Raw genomic sequence first — 17349 nt, forward strand, 5'->3', positions numbered from 1 at the left:
AAGGTAAGACATAGCCTATGAATGCTGTGGCTATACCTGTAAATAGTAAAATGACTCCAGTATTTCATGTTTCAGAAAAGGTATAGGATCTGTAGCATAAGCCTCGTCCTCCATGAATGAACTGGCAAATAAAAAACATGGAAGCTCCATTTGCATGTAGATATCAGATGATTCTAGTTTACATCTTGGCAGATATGTGTTACTCATGAAAATGCAGTTACTATATCTGATGTATAATGTATTGCTAGGAATAAGCCTATCAAGATGTGTAGAACTAAACAGATGCCTAATAGAGAACCAAAGGTCCATCATGATGAGATGTTTGATGCAGCTGGAACATCAATGACTGCATTGTTGCTAATTTTTATTAGTGGGTGTGATTTTCAGATGTTGGTCATTAGTGTTGTTATAGTTGAAATACAACGATGATTTTTCATGTCATTGGCCGTGGTTAGATTCCATGTAAGAATGATGGTAACATACATTGTATTTAAGTACTATTTTTATAATTAGTTTTGTGGGTTTTTCTAATAAACCTTCACCTATTTGTGGTGGACTTGGGTTGATTGTGGGCGGTGGTGTTGGTTGTGGAATTGTGTTGAATTTTGGTGGTTCGCTTTTGGGTTTAATGGTGTTTTTAATTGCGTTAGGGGGAATGTTAGTAGTATTTGGTTGTACAACAGCTGTGGCTACTGAGCAGTATCCTGAAATTTGAGTTTCTAATAAAACTGTTTTAGGTATATTTCTTTTGGGATTAATGATAGAATTTACAATAGAAAATTGATAAAGTGATAGAATTTTCTGTGCTTTAAAGGACAAGGAAGTAGAAATTGTATTTGTTCAATGGACTGGGGGACTGAGTAATTTATGATTCAGGTGATTCTGGATTTTTTACTGAGGAGGCTATAGATATTTCGGCGTTGTATAGTTATGGTAGTTGATTCAAGGTAATTGTTACTGGTTGGTCATTGCTTATAGTTATTATAGAGGTTACTCATGGTAATTAAATACTATTATGCTTAGGGTAAGGATAATGAATGAAAGGAAGTGTAGTTTGATTAGGCTTTTTTGGTCTGATACAAGTGTAGAAAATTTTATTTGAATAAGAGAAGTGGGTTTTGGTAAGATATTTTCTAGTCAAATTAAATCCAGTAGGGAAGATGCTGATTTTTGGCTTGCTGAAAGTGGTGTATAATAGTGGGAAAATATCCTAAGAGTTTGGAGATTTTGAAGAAGTTTGAGGGATAATTAAGTTTTAAATTTTACGCAGCAAGGTTGATTTCAGGTGCTAGAATAAAGCCTAGGATGGTTACGGCAAGGGCAGTTGGTTTCAAGTAAGGCACAGTTATTTGTGGGATTGTTGTTGGGGGAATGTTGTTGGAGATAAGAAATCCAGAGAAACTGCTTCCAGCTAATAGACGTGTGATAGAGTTGATTAGGAGTGGGTTGTCTTCATTAATTAAAATTAATTGGACAAGTTTGTCCTCGGAGTGGGGGGAAAATGAGTGCCATGGACAGCTGTGAGGGATGTGGTGACGGGGGTTATTAAGAGGGCTCAGGTGTTAGCGGATTCGATAATGAGATCTTTAGAATAGAAGCCTGTGAGGAGTGGTATCCTGTTAACGTGAGACTTCCAATAATGAGGGCTGTTGCGGTGAAAGGCATCGCTTTACATAGGCCTCCTAGTTTTCGAATGTCTTATCTATCATTTAGACTGTGAATAATCGATCCAGAGCATATGAATAGTATAGCCTTGAAACAGGCGTGTGTGCAAATATGGAGAAATGCTAGATGAGGCTGGTTAATGCCGATTGTTACTATTATAAGGCCTAGTTGACTCGAAGTGGAGAAAGCAACAATTTTTATAATGTCGTTTTGGGTAAGAGCACATATTGCTGTAAATAATGTGGTGATAGCTCCTAAACATAATGTTATTGTTTGGATAAATGTATTATTTTCTATTAAAGGGTAAAAGCGGATAAGTAGGAAGATGCCTGCTACAACTATTGTGCTTGAGTGGAGTAGGGCTGAGATGGCAGTAGGACCCTGTATTGCTGAGGGAAGTCATGGGTGGAGGCCAATTTGGGCGGGTTTTCCAGTTGTGGCTAATGCAAGTCCTACTGGGTAGATTTGGGTGATTTAAGTTAAGTGTAAAGATTTGTTGAATAGAGATCATGCTGTTGATACAATGAATCCAGTGTCTCCAGTGTGTTGTATAAAATTGTTTGAAGAGCGGCCTTATTTGTATCTGCTCTGTCACGTCATCACCCAATAAGTAGAAAAGACATAATTCTGACTCCTTCCCATCCAGTGAAAACTTGGAAAAGATTGTTAGTGGGAACACGAATTAGTATTGTGGGAATTCCCTGGCAGTCCAGTGGTTAGGACTCCGTGCTTTCACTGCCGAGGGCCTGGGTTCCATCCCTGGTCGGGGAAAAGAATTAGTATTGTGATAAGAAACAGGAGTAAATATTTTAAAAATTGATTAATATTAGGATCTGAGTGCATGTATCATATTGAAAATTCTATAACAGATCATGTGACAAAGTGCTACTAGCACACTGAGAAATAATCTATTGTGAAGCTAAATCATAATTTTAAGGTTTGGATTGTGATTCAGTGTCAGTTTGAGATAATTATTTCTTGTCCTGTAAGAATAAATATCATTGTTGGAATCAGGCTGGTGATAAAAGCATACGAGGTAGTGGTTTTCACATGGGATGGATATATATTACTTTTGTAAATGTTGGAGTTTGTTGTTATAATCGGCGTTGTTAGTATGAATAGCGTGACTAGTGTAAAGGAGGTGAGTAAGTTATTATTTTTACTTGGAGTTGCACCAGTTTTTTGGTTCCTAAGACCAGTGGGTAACTACTGTCCTTTAGAAGCTTGAAAAAGCCATCCTGTTAGGTATGGACGCGTGAATTAGCATTTCTTGCATATTTTTTTGGTAAATAAGATTTAGTCTTCTGTTACTGGATTCACAATCTAGTGTTTTGTTCTTTTTAAAATTTAAACAAACAGTATAAGGTCCTAAAATGATTTGGGGATTTAATGATAGGAGTAAGAGAGGTAACGGGTGGAGAGTTACGATGTGTAAACGATGGCTTAATATTATTGATATGATGCATGTATTTGCCTCCTTCAGCTTTTCGGTCTCCGGTCCACGTAGACATCGCCTTTAGGGTCGTTTTCCTCCATAAAACCCTTTACGACCTCCCCCGCCCCCCCATGTAACGTCCTCTTCCGCGAGGTGGATGCGCGCCTCCAGCCTCGGCCCCTGGAGGGCAGGCCAGTCGCCCCGCAGAGGTCTCTCCCCTGTCCTGGGGTTCTGCAGAGCCCGCCCCTCTCCTGAGACCCCCTCCCTCCCTCCCAGGCCCTCTGTCCTTCGGCTCCCCCGGCCTCACCTTCATAGTCAGCCCTTCCCCTCACCCCACGAAGGGGGACTTGACCTGGGCCAGGCGTGTGACACCCAGTGTTCTTCCTTCCTAGATTCCACCCGCTGGAAAATGTGTAGTCAGCGGAAAAGTAATCACTAGTCAATCTAAGACAGAAGTGAAAAATTTATCTTTGCCAACCTGAGGATTATAACCCAGGAGACAGTCCTTAGAGAGCTGTGAGAACTGTGCTGAAGAGGGAAGGGGCGAGGCTGGTGGATGGCTGATGTCGGCGAGGGGTGCAGGCAGTCAGGCACACATCTTGGTAGAAGCTTACTGCTGTTCTTGAGGAACACATAGCTTAGTTAATGGTTTTAGTGCTTTGCTAACTATGGTAAGATGTAAGAACCCAGGTTCATAAAACTTTTTCCTGAAAATGCTTGACTGTCTGAAGGCCGGTTCTGCCAGTTTTCCCAGAGCAGAGAGTGCCTCCTCCTGCTGTCTGCCCTGAATTACTGTCAGGGCAGCTGCACGTCAGTGACCGCGGTGGCTAATGTCTTGAATCTTGTAGAACTGGATGGTGGGCAACATTCTTTATTTTACAATCTGTTCCCTTTCGGTCTTAATTTCATCCAACATTTGGGAGGCATTTTGTGACCAATCTGTCCCACGGTGCTAGGAATGCTCATTCCCAGGTCCAGTGAGCAGCCTTGTCTTCTAAGGGTTCACCAACCCATTGCTCTCTAGGCCTTTCAGGAGTAGGGTCTTGTTTTTTTTTTTTTTTTTTTTTGGCTGCGTGGCATGTGGGATCTTAGTTCCCCAACCAGGGATCGAACACACGCCCCCTACATTGGGAGCTTGGAGTCTTAACCACTGGACTGGCAGGGAAGTCCCAGCAATGCTCCTTTTTAAGTGTATGATTCATTTTCTCAGTTTTTCCTGTTGATTGTGGTCTCCAGGATGAATGTAGCTTCCAATTAATTTGCAGTGCTTCAGACACTTGTTGGGTTTTGCTCAAGACAAAAGCAGACCCCTTATCACTTTGAAGGGTGTTAGGCAGTCCACACACATCAGGGGTTAATTTCCTTGAGGGCGTTAACCACTTCAGAGGCTTTTTCTCTGTCTGGGTGGGATATGCCTCCACCCATCCTGAAAAAGCGTCCACAAACACAAGCGGATACCTGAAATTTCCTGTGGCTTGAGGCATTTTGATGCTGCAGAAATGTGTCTCGGGGGAGGGGGGGTGCTCCCAGGAGCTCTGGTTCTTTACGTCTCAGCACAGAAAGAATTCAGTGAGAGGCAAAGTGATAGATAAGGACGTTGGTGAGGCTTGCGGGCGGGCGGGCGGGCGAGCGGGTGCCGCCCCGAGAACTTAGCTACAGTTTTATATAATCAAGGGAAAACTCCTGCATGTCCAGAGGGGCAGTTTTCTTGTACCTGCGTGGTCAAGCGGGGACTGTCATGGAGCGACGGAAATGAGCAAAAAGGTGGTGACGTATACTAAAATATGATAAGTCATCTCAGGTTTCAGCGTAATGTCACTTTTTCCTTATGTACGTGTTTTTAGTGTGTGCAGAGGAGTGTCCTGGGGTCATCAACTTACTGAGCTCACTGGGCAGATGTGGGTCTCAGGCCACCATTGTTTTATTGTCCAGGGGCGGGTCTCATGCTTCTGTCGCATGGGTTTTTTTTTTTTTTTTTTAATTAATTAATTAATTTATGGCTGTGTTGGGTCTTCGTTTCTGCGCGAGGGCTTTCTCTAGTTGTGGCAAGTGGGGGCCACTCTTCATCGCGGTGCGCGGGCCTCTCACCATCATGGCCTCTCTTGTTGCGGAGCACAGGCTCCAGACGCGCAGGCTCAGTAGTTGTGGTGCACGGGCCTAGTTGCTCCGCGGCATGTGGGATCCTCCCAGACCAGGGCTCGAACCCGTGTCCCCTGCATTGGCAGGCGGATTCTCAACCACTGCGCCACCAGGGAAGCCCTGTTGCATGGTTTTATTGCTAAGCAAGCCTGCTCTCTTGAGTGATCATTAACTTGCAGGGGTCTCCCATACTTTTCCCTAGTGGGATTAACTATCTAATCACCTACTTTGTCCCTTTACTCTGTCCCTATCATTCCCCTCTCCAGGTGTTTATTACCCTTTTATGCCTAAAATGGAGGCAAGGAGCGAGGTGAGATGGGACCTAGGCCTGCCTGGAAGGAATAAAGCACCTGGCGGGCTGTCCGTGCTTGTTGGGAGACCCGCAAGTCAGTGTCACTCTGGTTAGCACCATCCTTTAGCCCTCTTGGATGTCAAGCGTCAGAGGATGAGTCTACGAAAGACGTAAGTAGAGCAGTAAGCATTCGAAGCGTCCTTAAAAGCGATTGGAACCGTAAGTTTGAAGATTCAAACCATTTTGCCCAAACAGTTTCCAGATCTGGAAGAAGATCACTTAAGGCCTTAATCTGTTTGCTTTTAGCTAGGCCCGGAACCTCAACGTTTTGTACTTCAGGCTCTGTTGAGTCTTTTATCTCAGTTATAGAGTTAATCTGTTGTTTTTTGTTAATATCATTTGGTGATAAGGGTGGCTTCCTTGTCCCTCGAGAGACAGGGTGGCCCCTCATTTAGTTAGTAAGTCCCTTGCAATAAAGAAAGAGGACAATCAGGCACAAACGGAAAGCAATGTAGAAATGACCGGCCATTGCTGTTGCACAAAAGGGGTTCCTGGAAAAGTGTGCCCCTGTCTCTTTCCTGACACTCCCATTACATATTTCTTATGCTTGTTAGGGCTTCTAATCCTTTGGGTTAAGACTGAAAGGGTTGCACCGGTGTCTATGAGAAATTCTATCACGGCCCACCACTTCAGTGACCACCCAAGGCTCGACACTAGTTATGTACATGGTATCTGCAGGCAGAGCCACTTTCAGCCTCGAGCCCCTCAGAGGCCCCCGTCACTCTCTGGCGTCTGGGGCACTCCCTCCTCCAGTGCCCTGGCTGTTTGTAAAGGGCGCGTGCCACAGTCCTTCCTCCAGTGTCCCTTTGGTCCACACAGGGCACACTGGTCCTCTCTGGGTACCCCTGGGCCTTGTGGTCCACCACAGCCAGATTGGCCCGGAAAGGCCGGCCTCCCCTTCGGTGGGCTCTGAGTGGACAAAGCCACTACCATCATTTGGGCCTTTTGTATATATTTCTCTGGGTGCGTTCAGCCTTTTCGGCCATATCCCTATTATTGAAAACTGAATTAGCCATTTGGAGCAAATCACTCATAGGGGTCTGAGGGCCAGCAGTTGCTTTTTGACTCTTGCGCCTGATGTCTGGGGCAGACTGGGCTATGAAATGTATAGCCAAAAGGGCCTGTGCCTTGGGGGAGGAGGGATCCACAGTTATATACTTTTTTAAATCTTCTATTAACTTTTCTTGAAATACTATCAGATTTCCATCTGACCCCTGTTGGACTTCTTTCACTTTTTCATAATTGACAGGTTTCACTGTAAATTTTTTCATAGCCTCTACTGAACAATCATATGGTCTCATCTGTCCCTATCAGTAGAATTTACCTGATGATGCATTGTGCATCTGCCTCGGGGACAGCATTGTTCCCCGCCCGGTGTACTGCCTGGCCCTGTTGGGCTCTGGCTGCCAATATTATACACTGTTTTTCCTCTGGGGTGCAGCACGGGATAGTAAAATCTGCAAATCCCCCCAAGTGAGATCAAAAGATCGCATTAACCGGGTAAACTCCTTCGTGAAAAGTTCAGGGTCCTCAGAAAAACTTCCCGATTTATCTTCTGCCAGACTTAGATCAGACATTGAGCAAGGCACACGGACTTCTATTTTTCCTGATTTCCATCAGGAACTTTCTCTCAGAGGCAGAACGGTAGGGGCAGTTGTTTGGTAACTTACGCCACTGCAGGTGCTAGCTGGTCCAAGACTGGGCCCCTTGGGGTACAGAGAAGGAGCTCCTGAATATGGTGGGGGCCTCTCTCTCCTCACCCTTGGGTGCGCTTTCCTATGGGATAAGGGCCTCAGCTGGAGCAGGGGCTCCTGCCTGTGAGATAGCCCTTACTGGAGCAGCCACTTCCATGGCTATAGCGCCTTCCACCGGAGCAATAGTCAGCTATCCAAAAGTTTCCTTCCCTTGTCAAAATCCACCGTGCAATTGAATCAAGATTTGTACTTACTACTTTAGATGTATCCCTTCCAAAGTAGTCCCCCAACCTGGTGTTAATGGCCAAGAAACTGTCCCAAAGGAATAGTACAGAAGGTGTCCCCAGTGGTGGTAACAATGAGTGGGAACTGGTCTGACTGTAAATTGGAAATAAAGGGTCAGCACCTGTAAGGGTCGTAGGGAGGGGAAGACCGACATCAGGGCACTCCTCCATTGGGCACTTCTAGTAATTGGGGGAAAAGTACCTTAAGTCTTGGAAGTTGATTCCCTTCAGTTTCCTTGTGCATGACGTGCTTAAGAATACCTGTTAAGAGGCCTTTTATCTAGGATGGACACAGTCCTTTAAATGATGCTTTTTCTAGTATGTATAATCTCCTGGTTATAGATTATGGGCATCTAATCTTCATCCAAAGATAGATTACAGTGATCAGCTTCAGAAACAAGCTTAGCATATCTTAACTCAATTAAGCTTTAGAATAATATAGCAACAAAGAGCTATTTGAAAAGTGAGTTTTAAGACAGTAGATACCTCAATTAGCAAAACTAGAATTTAATATCTGTTAAAACATAATTTTTCTTTTCTAAATAACCCTCAGTTTTACCAAATATAGCCAAATTAAGATTAATTTGTTTGTAAAATAAGTCTGGTTAATTAATAACATAGGCTTGTATTATAATTTGTCCAGTAAAGTGGTTGCCTTGATCACTAAAATTTATAGAAACTATACCCAAGTGAAAAACACCTTTTTAAACCATTCTTTTTTCCACTGTGAGGGCATCAGCCTTGTAGCCAAGAAAAGGTTTAAACCATTAAATAAAAAATGGGGTTTGCCAGGGATCCGGGAAGAGCCAAGTGGCTCTCTCGTATTTCCCATAGCCCTGACTGTTCAATTTGCAGCTATTATTTACCCATTTAATTTCTCTCATTTAGGAGCAGACTGTGGCCATGCTACAAGGACATCAGGATGGCAAAAGTCTGACAATGAGGGGTTAATTTTCTTGCTGACAGATTTTACAACAAAAATAGTATGAACTTAGTGATTTTCAGCAAACCCAGGTACAATAAAAATACTGTGCTTAATGTTGATGACTCTAAAGACATGTCTATATTAATTAACAAACTTTAATAAACTTTAATACCAGATATTAATTTAATATTAAATATTTCTCAGGTCATGTGAACCTGAAATCCATTTAGCTTAGTGTCTCTTATATTCAGAAATGTTTAATTTGTAAGCACTTACTTTTTTTTTAAGCCAATTAAATTGAGCTCTTTTACAAATTAACCTTAGCAATACTATCTAAAGATAAGACCACGTAAGACACACATATATCCAGACAGACAGAGATCTCATAGTTTCATTTTAAAACTCGTTCATAAGACAGGCATTGCAATACAAAACTTATCAGTTTATAAATAACAGTTGGAACAGTTAAGTTTACAGACTTGAGTATAACAGGGACAGACCTAGAATGTACGTGTCCTTCCGGGTCCCTAAACATCCATAGCATCTTTCTATGGCAAGCCATGCTGACTGCCAGCATTCCTCTGGTTCCGTGTGTCTAAACATCCATAGCATTGTTCCTCTGGTCTGTACCTAGATCTCTCATCAGAGTCCTAAAGCATTCGGGGTTGACCAGCCACCTAAAAGGGGCACACATTGGGGGAGTGTCCTCCCCAGTCCTGGCATCCACGGCCCCTCTAGGACCCGACCCCCCTCCTTCTTATCTTACCACTGCCCCTTTGTGGTCGCCAGCCGAAACCACTGAAACGTGTCTTGGCGGGCTCTGAGGAACTCATTCTTCAGTGAGAGGCAAAGTGATTTATTAGACTAGGACGCCTGTGAGGCTTGCGGGTGGGTGAGAGGGTGCTGCCCCAAGAACTTAGTGGGCTCCTGTTTTATAATCAAAGGAAAAGCGGGGAGGAGGAGAGGACCACCTTCTTCCTCATTCTTGAGTAGACACTCAAGCTTCCATCATCAGCTCCGCCTCCACATCGGGTGGGGGATTTTTCTTGTCCCTGCAGAGTCAAACTGGGACTGTCATGGAGCAACGGAAATGAGGAGAAAAGGTGGTGACATATACTAAAATATGATAAGTCATCTCAGGTTTCAGCGTAATGTCACTTTTTCCTTATGTACGTGTTTTTAGTGTGTGCAGAGGAGTGTCCTAGGGGTCATCAACTTACTGACCTCACTGGGCAGATGTGGGTCTCAGGCCACCATTGCTTTATTGTTCAGGGGCGGGTCTCAGGCTTCTGTCGCATGGTTTTGTGGTTCAGCGAACCTGCTTTCTTGAGTGACCGTTAACTTACAGGGGTCTTCCATGTTTTTTCTTTACTTGCAGTCCCCTAGTGGGATTAACTATTCAATCACCTACTTTGTCCCTTTACTCTGTCCCTATCAACTTGAGTAAAGTCTATTTGCCAGTCCTTGGTGGCTCGTGGCGTCCTCTGTGTTGGCTCCCCATCTGGGGAGATCTGACAGCAGTATTTGGGTTATTTTTAGCACACATCATGCAATTTTGAGTGACTCCCTGGATGGCCCTTTGTAGGTTAGGCCCCATTATATATTTTTGAATCCATCGTAAGGTGGCATCTCTCCCGTGGTGGGTACTATTACGAATGTGCTGCAGCACAGTGTCCACGAGTGCCTCGGAAATCAAGTCAGTTCCATGTGCACTACATTTCTAGCCAGGCGAGGTGTGATCCAGAGTGCATCCCCACTCTTCAGCCCTCTCCTTGTCCTCTCCTGAATATTCCGGCTGGTATTTTGACAAGTCAGTCTGCGGGAGAAGTGACCCTATGATGGCTTGGTAATCGCCTGCCTTTGCTACTTTCTTTGCAGCTTGGTCAGCTAACCAGTTGCCTTTTGTTATACGAGTCTCACCCTTCTGGTGGCCTGGGCAGTGCATTAGGGCCACTTGTGAGGGCTTGTGGACTGCTTCTAATAGTGACAAGATTTCAGAAGCATGTTTTATGTCTTTATAGTTTGAAGTGAGGAGCCCCCCCTTTCTTTCCAGATCGCGCCGTGAGCATGCACCACGGAGAATGCATAGTGAGAGTCTGTGTATATATTTACTCGCTTGCCTTCAGGGAGTAGTAGGGCTCTTGTCAGAGTAATGATTTCTGCCTTCTGAGCTGAGCTCCCTGGGGGCAGGGCTTTTGCTTCAGCAGTCCTTTCAAGGGTTACCACCACATACCCAGCACGTCACCTACCTCGGTCCATGATGCTGCTTCTAACTGTGAACAGTTCCGTACCTGCCTCAGCCAGGAGTTGTCTGTTCCATCTGGTCTGCTAGAGTACGCCAGCTCCATGACGTGCAGGCAGCGGTGCTCTGGGGATTGTGCAGCAGCGGTCGGGAGCGATGGTGGCTGGCTTTAGGGCTGAAGTGACCGGAAGTGTTACACTGGGATTGTCTAAGAGAATGGCCTGGTACTTTCCCATTCTCCTAGAAGTCAGCCAGTAGCCCCCCTTTTTGTTCCAGTAAAGAAGGGACATGGTGAGAGACATACACAGTGGTGGGTTGCCCAGGGCATACCGCTCAGCTTCCAGAAGTCTGTTGCAAGGAGCTGCTACAGCTCAAAGGCAAGGTGACCATCCCTTAACAGTGTGTGTTCTACTTGTCTTGAGAATTAGGCAACAGGTCGAAGGATATTCCCCAGAGTTTGAATTAACACCCCAAGATTTGTCTCTCATGGACATATAATCTGAAAGGTTTCTTTCAGTCTGGTTGTCCCAAAGCCGGAGCTGAGACTAACTTTGTTTTTATTGTTTCATAGGCTGTTTGGTACTCTTTAGTCCAAGTAAGGGGCTCAAAATCATGTCCCTTTAAAGCCTCATAGAGGGGCTTTACTCTGAGCCTATAGTTCGGGATCCAGATCCGACAGAATCCTGCCATTCCCAGAAACGCCCTCAGTTATCTGCAACTCTTGGGTGTTCCCAAGCCTGCAGTTGCCCGTTTTCTATCAGGCAAAAGACCCCGCTGCCCTTGGGAAAGGATAAAACCCAGCTACGTGACTTGTTGCTTACATACTTGAGCCTTTTTCTGGGAGACCTTACATCCACAGTTGGCCAAATAGTTCAGGGTTCTGATGGTATTTTGTAGACACTTATCATTTGTAGGGCTCGCTATGAGCAAATGGTCCACATTTTGGAGGAAGAGTTCTTCATCCAATATTAAGTTTCTAAGGTCCCTAGCCAACATTTCCCCAAACAAGGTAGGGGAATCCTTAAATCCTTGAGGCAGGACCGTCCAACAATACTGTTGGACTACCTGTCTTTCTGGGTCCTGCCATTCAAAAGCAAACAGCTGCTGTGATTCTTCTGCAATAGGAATGCAGAAAAAAAGCATCCTTCGAGTCAAAAACAGAACCAGCTGTTTGCTCCTGGAATAGTTGTGAGTGTATGGATTAGGTACCACAGGGTGCAAATCTTGGATTTTTTTCATTAATAGCCCTCAAGTCTGGGACAGAGAGATACTCTGTTGAGTTTGGCTGTTTGACTAGGAGGATAGGGGTTTTATATGGGGACCTGCAAGGTTTAACCTGATTAAACCAACTTTTTGAGAACTGGCTAAATTCCCTTTTGGGCCTCTTGGCTCAGAGGGTATTGTTTTAGATTAGGTGTCCCAGCGCATCCCTTTCTTTTTGCCACGCTGTGCGGCTTGCAGGATCGGGATCTTAGTTCCCTGACCAGAAATCGAACCCGGGCTACCGCAATGAAAGCGCCGAGTCCTAACCAGTGGGCCACCAGGGAATTCCCTCCAGAGCCCCTTTTTGACATGATTTGTATTGGCCATGCATTTTTGGCCTTCCCTGGGGTGCCATCGACCCACACTTCTGCCTTAACCTTTTCACAGACCTGGAGCGGGGGGAATGGGGGTGGAGTGGGTGAGAGCTCAGTCTCCTTTTCTGGGGCGTCCGTGAGCACCATCTTTAGGCTTACACTGTGCTCCCGTGGGACCCCGATGTCAAGCTGTTCTGGTGAAAAAGTTGCTTGAGTGCTTAATTTACAAAAGAGGGACGGAGTGGACATGCCGGCATATAGAAGAAACTGTGTTTCAGGGTGAGGTCCCCTAATTAGCGTTCTAGAGGTTATAAGAAAGAAAGATTTTGTCCTTCTCCAGAAACTCCTGTGACTGGGATGGATTGAGATGTTTTCTGTGCCACCGTGCTGTTTATCACAGAGTATGTTGCACCCGTATCTATCAGAAAGTCAATCAACTTGTCCCCCACTGTCAGAGTTACCCGTGGCTCCTGTGGGGAAATTGGAACTGGACGCCTCAAGTCCAAGGGAGCCCCTGGGCCGCTTTATTCATCTTCGGAGCGTTGCTCTCTCTCTACCATAGGAGAGGCTCCCGTCTTTCTTTTGTTGTTTTCCTTCTTATTCCTTAGCCGAGGGCAATTTTTTTTCCAGTGCCCTTCCTCCTTACAGTAAGCGCATTGTTCCCTCCCCAACGGGGCTCACCCCTCTCCAGGCTACTCGCCTTCCGGGAATCCAGTGCTGCCACCAGATAAGTGGCGTTAAGTCTTGCAAAGAGCTCCTTTCCTTGTTCCCTGTTGTTGAACACTTTAAAAACAACATCTACCAATTGAGAAGGGTTCATTCCAAATGCACCATCTAACTGTTGTAATCTTCTTCTTATATCTGGGGCGCTTTGCCCAATGAAGGTCATATTTACCATTCTCGATTTTGGGGGGCCTCAGGGTCTGCATCAGTGTAGTGCCTATAAGCTTGATAAATTCTTTCTAGAAACTCTGATGGATCTTCATTGGGTTCTGGTGTATCTCTTGAATTTTGTTTAAGCTCTTTTGCCTAGCTACTCCCTGTCGAAGACCCGATGAGATACACTTCCTGTAATGCTCTAGGTGCGGCATATCCGTTACTAGGTTCCCAGTCAGGCTCAGGAGGAACTGCCAGATTTGCTTCTGGAGTTCCACCTGGGTCCGCTAGATGGAGCTAGTGCACGTCCTCTCTAGTCTTGTCAATGAGCATCCTCCTTTCATCCCCAGTAAGCATCATACTCATAAAAGTGTGAATGTCTGTCCAAGAGGGACGATGAGTGGCAAAGAGAGAAGTGAAAAGTTCAGTCATGTGGAGGGGGTCCTCTCGGTATGTAGGGTTATGGTTTTTCCAGTTAAATAAATCAAATTGAGAATGGATTGTGCATCCATAGAAACCCAGCTGATTGGCCATCTGCCTTAAGGCCTCACAGGATATCGGTGCAAGGGAAATTGCCTGCTCCAGAAGTGGCTCCTGGTCAAATGGGGTGCCCTCCTGGGTCACAGATGGTGATACAAACTAGGCCCCTGTGCCCCAGAGGTTAACATAGAAACTTCTAATTGATCCCCATAAGTAGGGGAAACAGGAGGTGGTGAAAGGAATGAATATGTTGGTGGCATGGGGGCAGTCGGAACAAACCCTGGTGCAGCCTGCTTGGCCAGTGTTTTGAAATAACGTGTTCTCAGTCTCATTTTCTCCCTCTCCCTCTTGTAGAACAGATTTTCCCCTGGTTTTCCTTTCAGACCACTGTACCGTAAGGCGGCAGCTGTCTGACTTCTTTTCCTCATGATGCAATAGCGTAAATGCTTCTACATATGGAATCTCATCATTTTTACCTGCTCAATTCTAATTGCAAGGTTGTATAAGTGAGCCATTCAGGGCCCATTGCTCTCCTGATCCTAACATATACTGGGGCCACACACTGTACAATAGAATAGCATCTCTTTTTAGTCATAGGCTCACAGCTATATTTTGCCCATTCATTTAAGATACACCCCAAAGGGCTTTCCTTAGGGACAGATATATTTATAAGTTCAAGAGCAACAAAACACAAAAGGCACAAACAAATTCCATCGTGAATGAACGCAAAACAAAAGCAAACAAACTGGTTCGCAGAGTTCCAACAAAAACTCCCCTCTCCAACAGGGTACCCCAGTCAAATGCAAAACAAATTGGCTTTTCCCTTACAGGAAAAGCCCAAATTGAGAGGGTAGTATGTTCCCAGTTGTACACATCAGACATTCCTACTGTCTGGAGCCCGTCGGGTCCCAGATGTCAATTCCTTCCTCCCACTGCCAAGTGCTGGGGCAGCTGGTGCCACTTCAGGGAATTTTGAAGGGAAGATCCTCAGGACAAGTGGTCCCAGCACCTGCTAGGGCCTTACCTGAAAATTCCCCAAGCAGGGCTGACCACAGGCAGCAAGGCTCCCGGCCGGCTCCGCCAAAATCGATAAGAGTCCAAGGTCGTTCTGCTCGCTGCACGACAGGCCGGTAACTGAGAGGCGAGTTGCTGGCGCACGGCATAGCGACTTTTCATTCGGAAAAGAAGATGGCGGACCAGTGTCTCCACGAGCTGTCTTCCCCCGGTCAGATTTCGGGCTCCTTGTATACAGAGGAGGGGTGCTGCGTGGCTGGTTGTTGCAGACTTGGTGACTGCGCCGGCCAAGGGGGCGAGTGGGCAAACGGGGGCTGGACTGTGGCCCCAGGACCACTGCCACACTGACTGCGCCGGCAACGCCCCGCACGTGCCCTGCCCCTGATGCAACAGCAGCCAAAGGCCTCTGCATTGTGTGTCTCCCCAGTCTGTTGTGGTCCAGGAAATGTTTCTCTCTTGTTGCTTCTTCCCATATTTAGAGTTATACTATTAAAGTCATTAGTCTTATAAGACTATGTATTTAGTCACTTGTTTCAAGTCGCCTAGTCATCATTTTTACCGGAGGCTCAGTCACATACTTGGTAATGCAAGAAACAGTCTTGTAAAATAGGGAGAACACAAGTAGTATAGTAACATTAATAAGGTCATAAGTAAGTATTTAAAAGAACTTCTATTAGGTGCGGCCCAGTATCTCCCCAGGTCTGTTGAACAGTCTCTTCTGCACCAATTGTTATCTTTAAGGTAAATGATACATCGTTATTGTACATAAAGTTCACTGAAGATGTCTAGACGTACAAGGTGAGTGCTGAGTCATTACTGATGAAGGAGAAGGAAACAGCATGTCCTAGGACGTGTGTGAGCCCCCGGGACAGACTGCCAAGTGAGTGTCCTTGGCTTCATGCAGGAAAGATTTCGAGAGCGAGCCATAATAAAGTGAAAGCAAGTTGATTCAAAGAGATGCACATTCCGTACGTAGGCAGGCCGTGCCTTCTCAGAAATTGAGAGTGGCCCTGGGATGTGGGGTTGGTTAGTTTTTATGGGCTGGGTAATCTCATATGCTAATGAGTGGGAGGAATAGTTAACTATTTTAGGGAAGGGGCAGGATTTCTGGGGATTGGGCCACTGCCCACTTTTTGGGCTTTTATGGGCAGCCTGGGAACTGTCATGTGCCTGTGGGCGCGTCGTTTGGCATATGCTAATACGTTACCCTGAGAGGGAAACGAGGCTCAAGGTCCAGTGGAAGTCGAATCTTCTGCCATTTTGGGCCTAGTTGGTTCTAACCAGTTTTTGTCATATCCTGTTTTTCTCAATGCTTGTGTCCCCCTTTTCATTCTTTGAATGGTTGTGCCCTGCCACCTTCCTTTCTGTCTCACTGTGACCCTTTAGAGGATTGAGGATGTTACATGGCTGCAGCCAGAGGGATAAAAATTGATTTTCATGGTTGAGAAGATATTTCTGCCATTGGGGAGGTCTGGTTTACATGATGCACACCAGAGGGGAGGGAGGACGCCAAAATGGGCAGTGAAAAAATTTACGTTTAAATTTTTCCTGTCTTGCCTTAAACTGTGAGTTTTTATTTCATCAGGGTTTTCCCAGGAAGCAGGCATCGTACTCCATCCCACATCCTCTGACTGTGTGGGCAAGGGAGATCAGGAGACACAGAGAGGGACTGAGAGAGCAATAGAAAACTAAGGGGAAAAGAAGAGGAGAAACGGGGAGAGCAGAGGAAGAGAGCAAGCAGGAAGGAAGCACAGCCACCAGGGGGCACTGGAGAGTGGGCAGGGAGAATAACAGGGACAGAAGGGGTGTAACCAGAGGGCAGAGAGGGAGCAGAGATGGGGGAAGAAAGAGGCAGAAATACATAGAGATGTAGGTCATCAGAAAGGTCGGGGAGAAAGAGCATCAACAGGGGAACAAGGTGCAGAGTGGGGCAGGACAGGAGTGAGAAAATAGGAGGGGAGAAACAGCAGGAGAAGAGAGGGGAACAAAAAGACAGAGACATAGAAAGCAATAGGGAGACTGATAAACAGAATGAAATGGAAACGCAGAGTGGTGCAGGTGGAGACCTGGAGATGATCACACTGTAATAGAGCCCAGCAGTGCGCAGCCCTTAGCACAGGGCCCTTGGCGCACGCTGTGCCCCCACCCCCGTTACCAGGCAACGGTTACCAGGAGACCACTGAAGGGACGGTTAGAGTTGCCTTAGAGCTCCCATTCAGCCATTGGTCGGCGCCACTGTGAGCCCCTCCCTCAAGCGACCAACTGTCAATGAGTGACATTTAGTGGACCCATTCAGCCAAATGTCCGCAGAGTGGTGGTGGTCAGGCGGAGAGTGAAGTAAGAGAGGGATCCCGGCCTTCTCCCCTCTGCTTCTCCTTGAGCCGGCAGGTGAGCTGGGAGGCCGAGGGAACAGGCTGGGGGTGTGTCTTGCAGGGCTCCAGAGCCCTCGCCAAGGCTGCCCACTGCCCAGGCCCTGAGGCAGCGGTGACCCTCTCCCCCATCCCCGCCTCTGCGACCTAATGGCAGCAGCAGTCTGCATGGGCCGCTGTCTGCGGGACCTGGCCCCTTGCCGTTGGGCGGCCAGAGGAGCCGGAGGGCCAGTTGGGTCCTGGGTGCCTGGCTCTCTCAGCGATCACAGCTGGGCAGGGTCTGGGGACCTGGCCCTG

The 17349-nt window shown here is 46.2% G+C and overlaps 1 pseudogene; it reads right to left on the bottom strand.

Annotated features, from left to right (window-relative positions):
* Positions 1-990: 990 nt before the first annotated feature.
* LOC133077746 (NADH-ubiquinone oxidoreductase chain 5-like) lies at positions 991-14832 on the bottom strand (annotated as a pseudogene).
* Positions 14833-17349: the final 2517 nt, after the last annotated feature.

Source organism: Eubalaena glacialis, chromosome 18 (genome assembly GCF_028564815.1).
Source record: "Eubalaena glacialis isolate mEubGla1 chromosome 18, mEubGla1.1.hap2.+ XY, whole genome shotgun sequence".
NCBI classification, from domain to species: Eukaryota; Metazoa; Chordata; class Mammalia; order Artiodactyla; family Balaenidae; genus Eubalaena; species Eubalaena glacialis.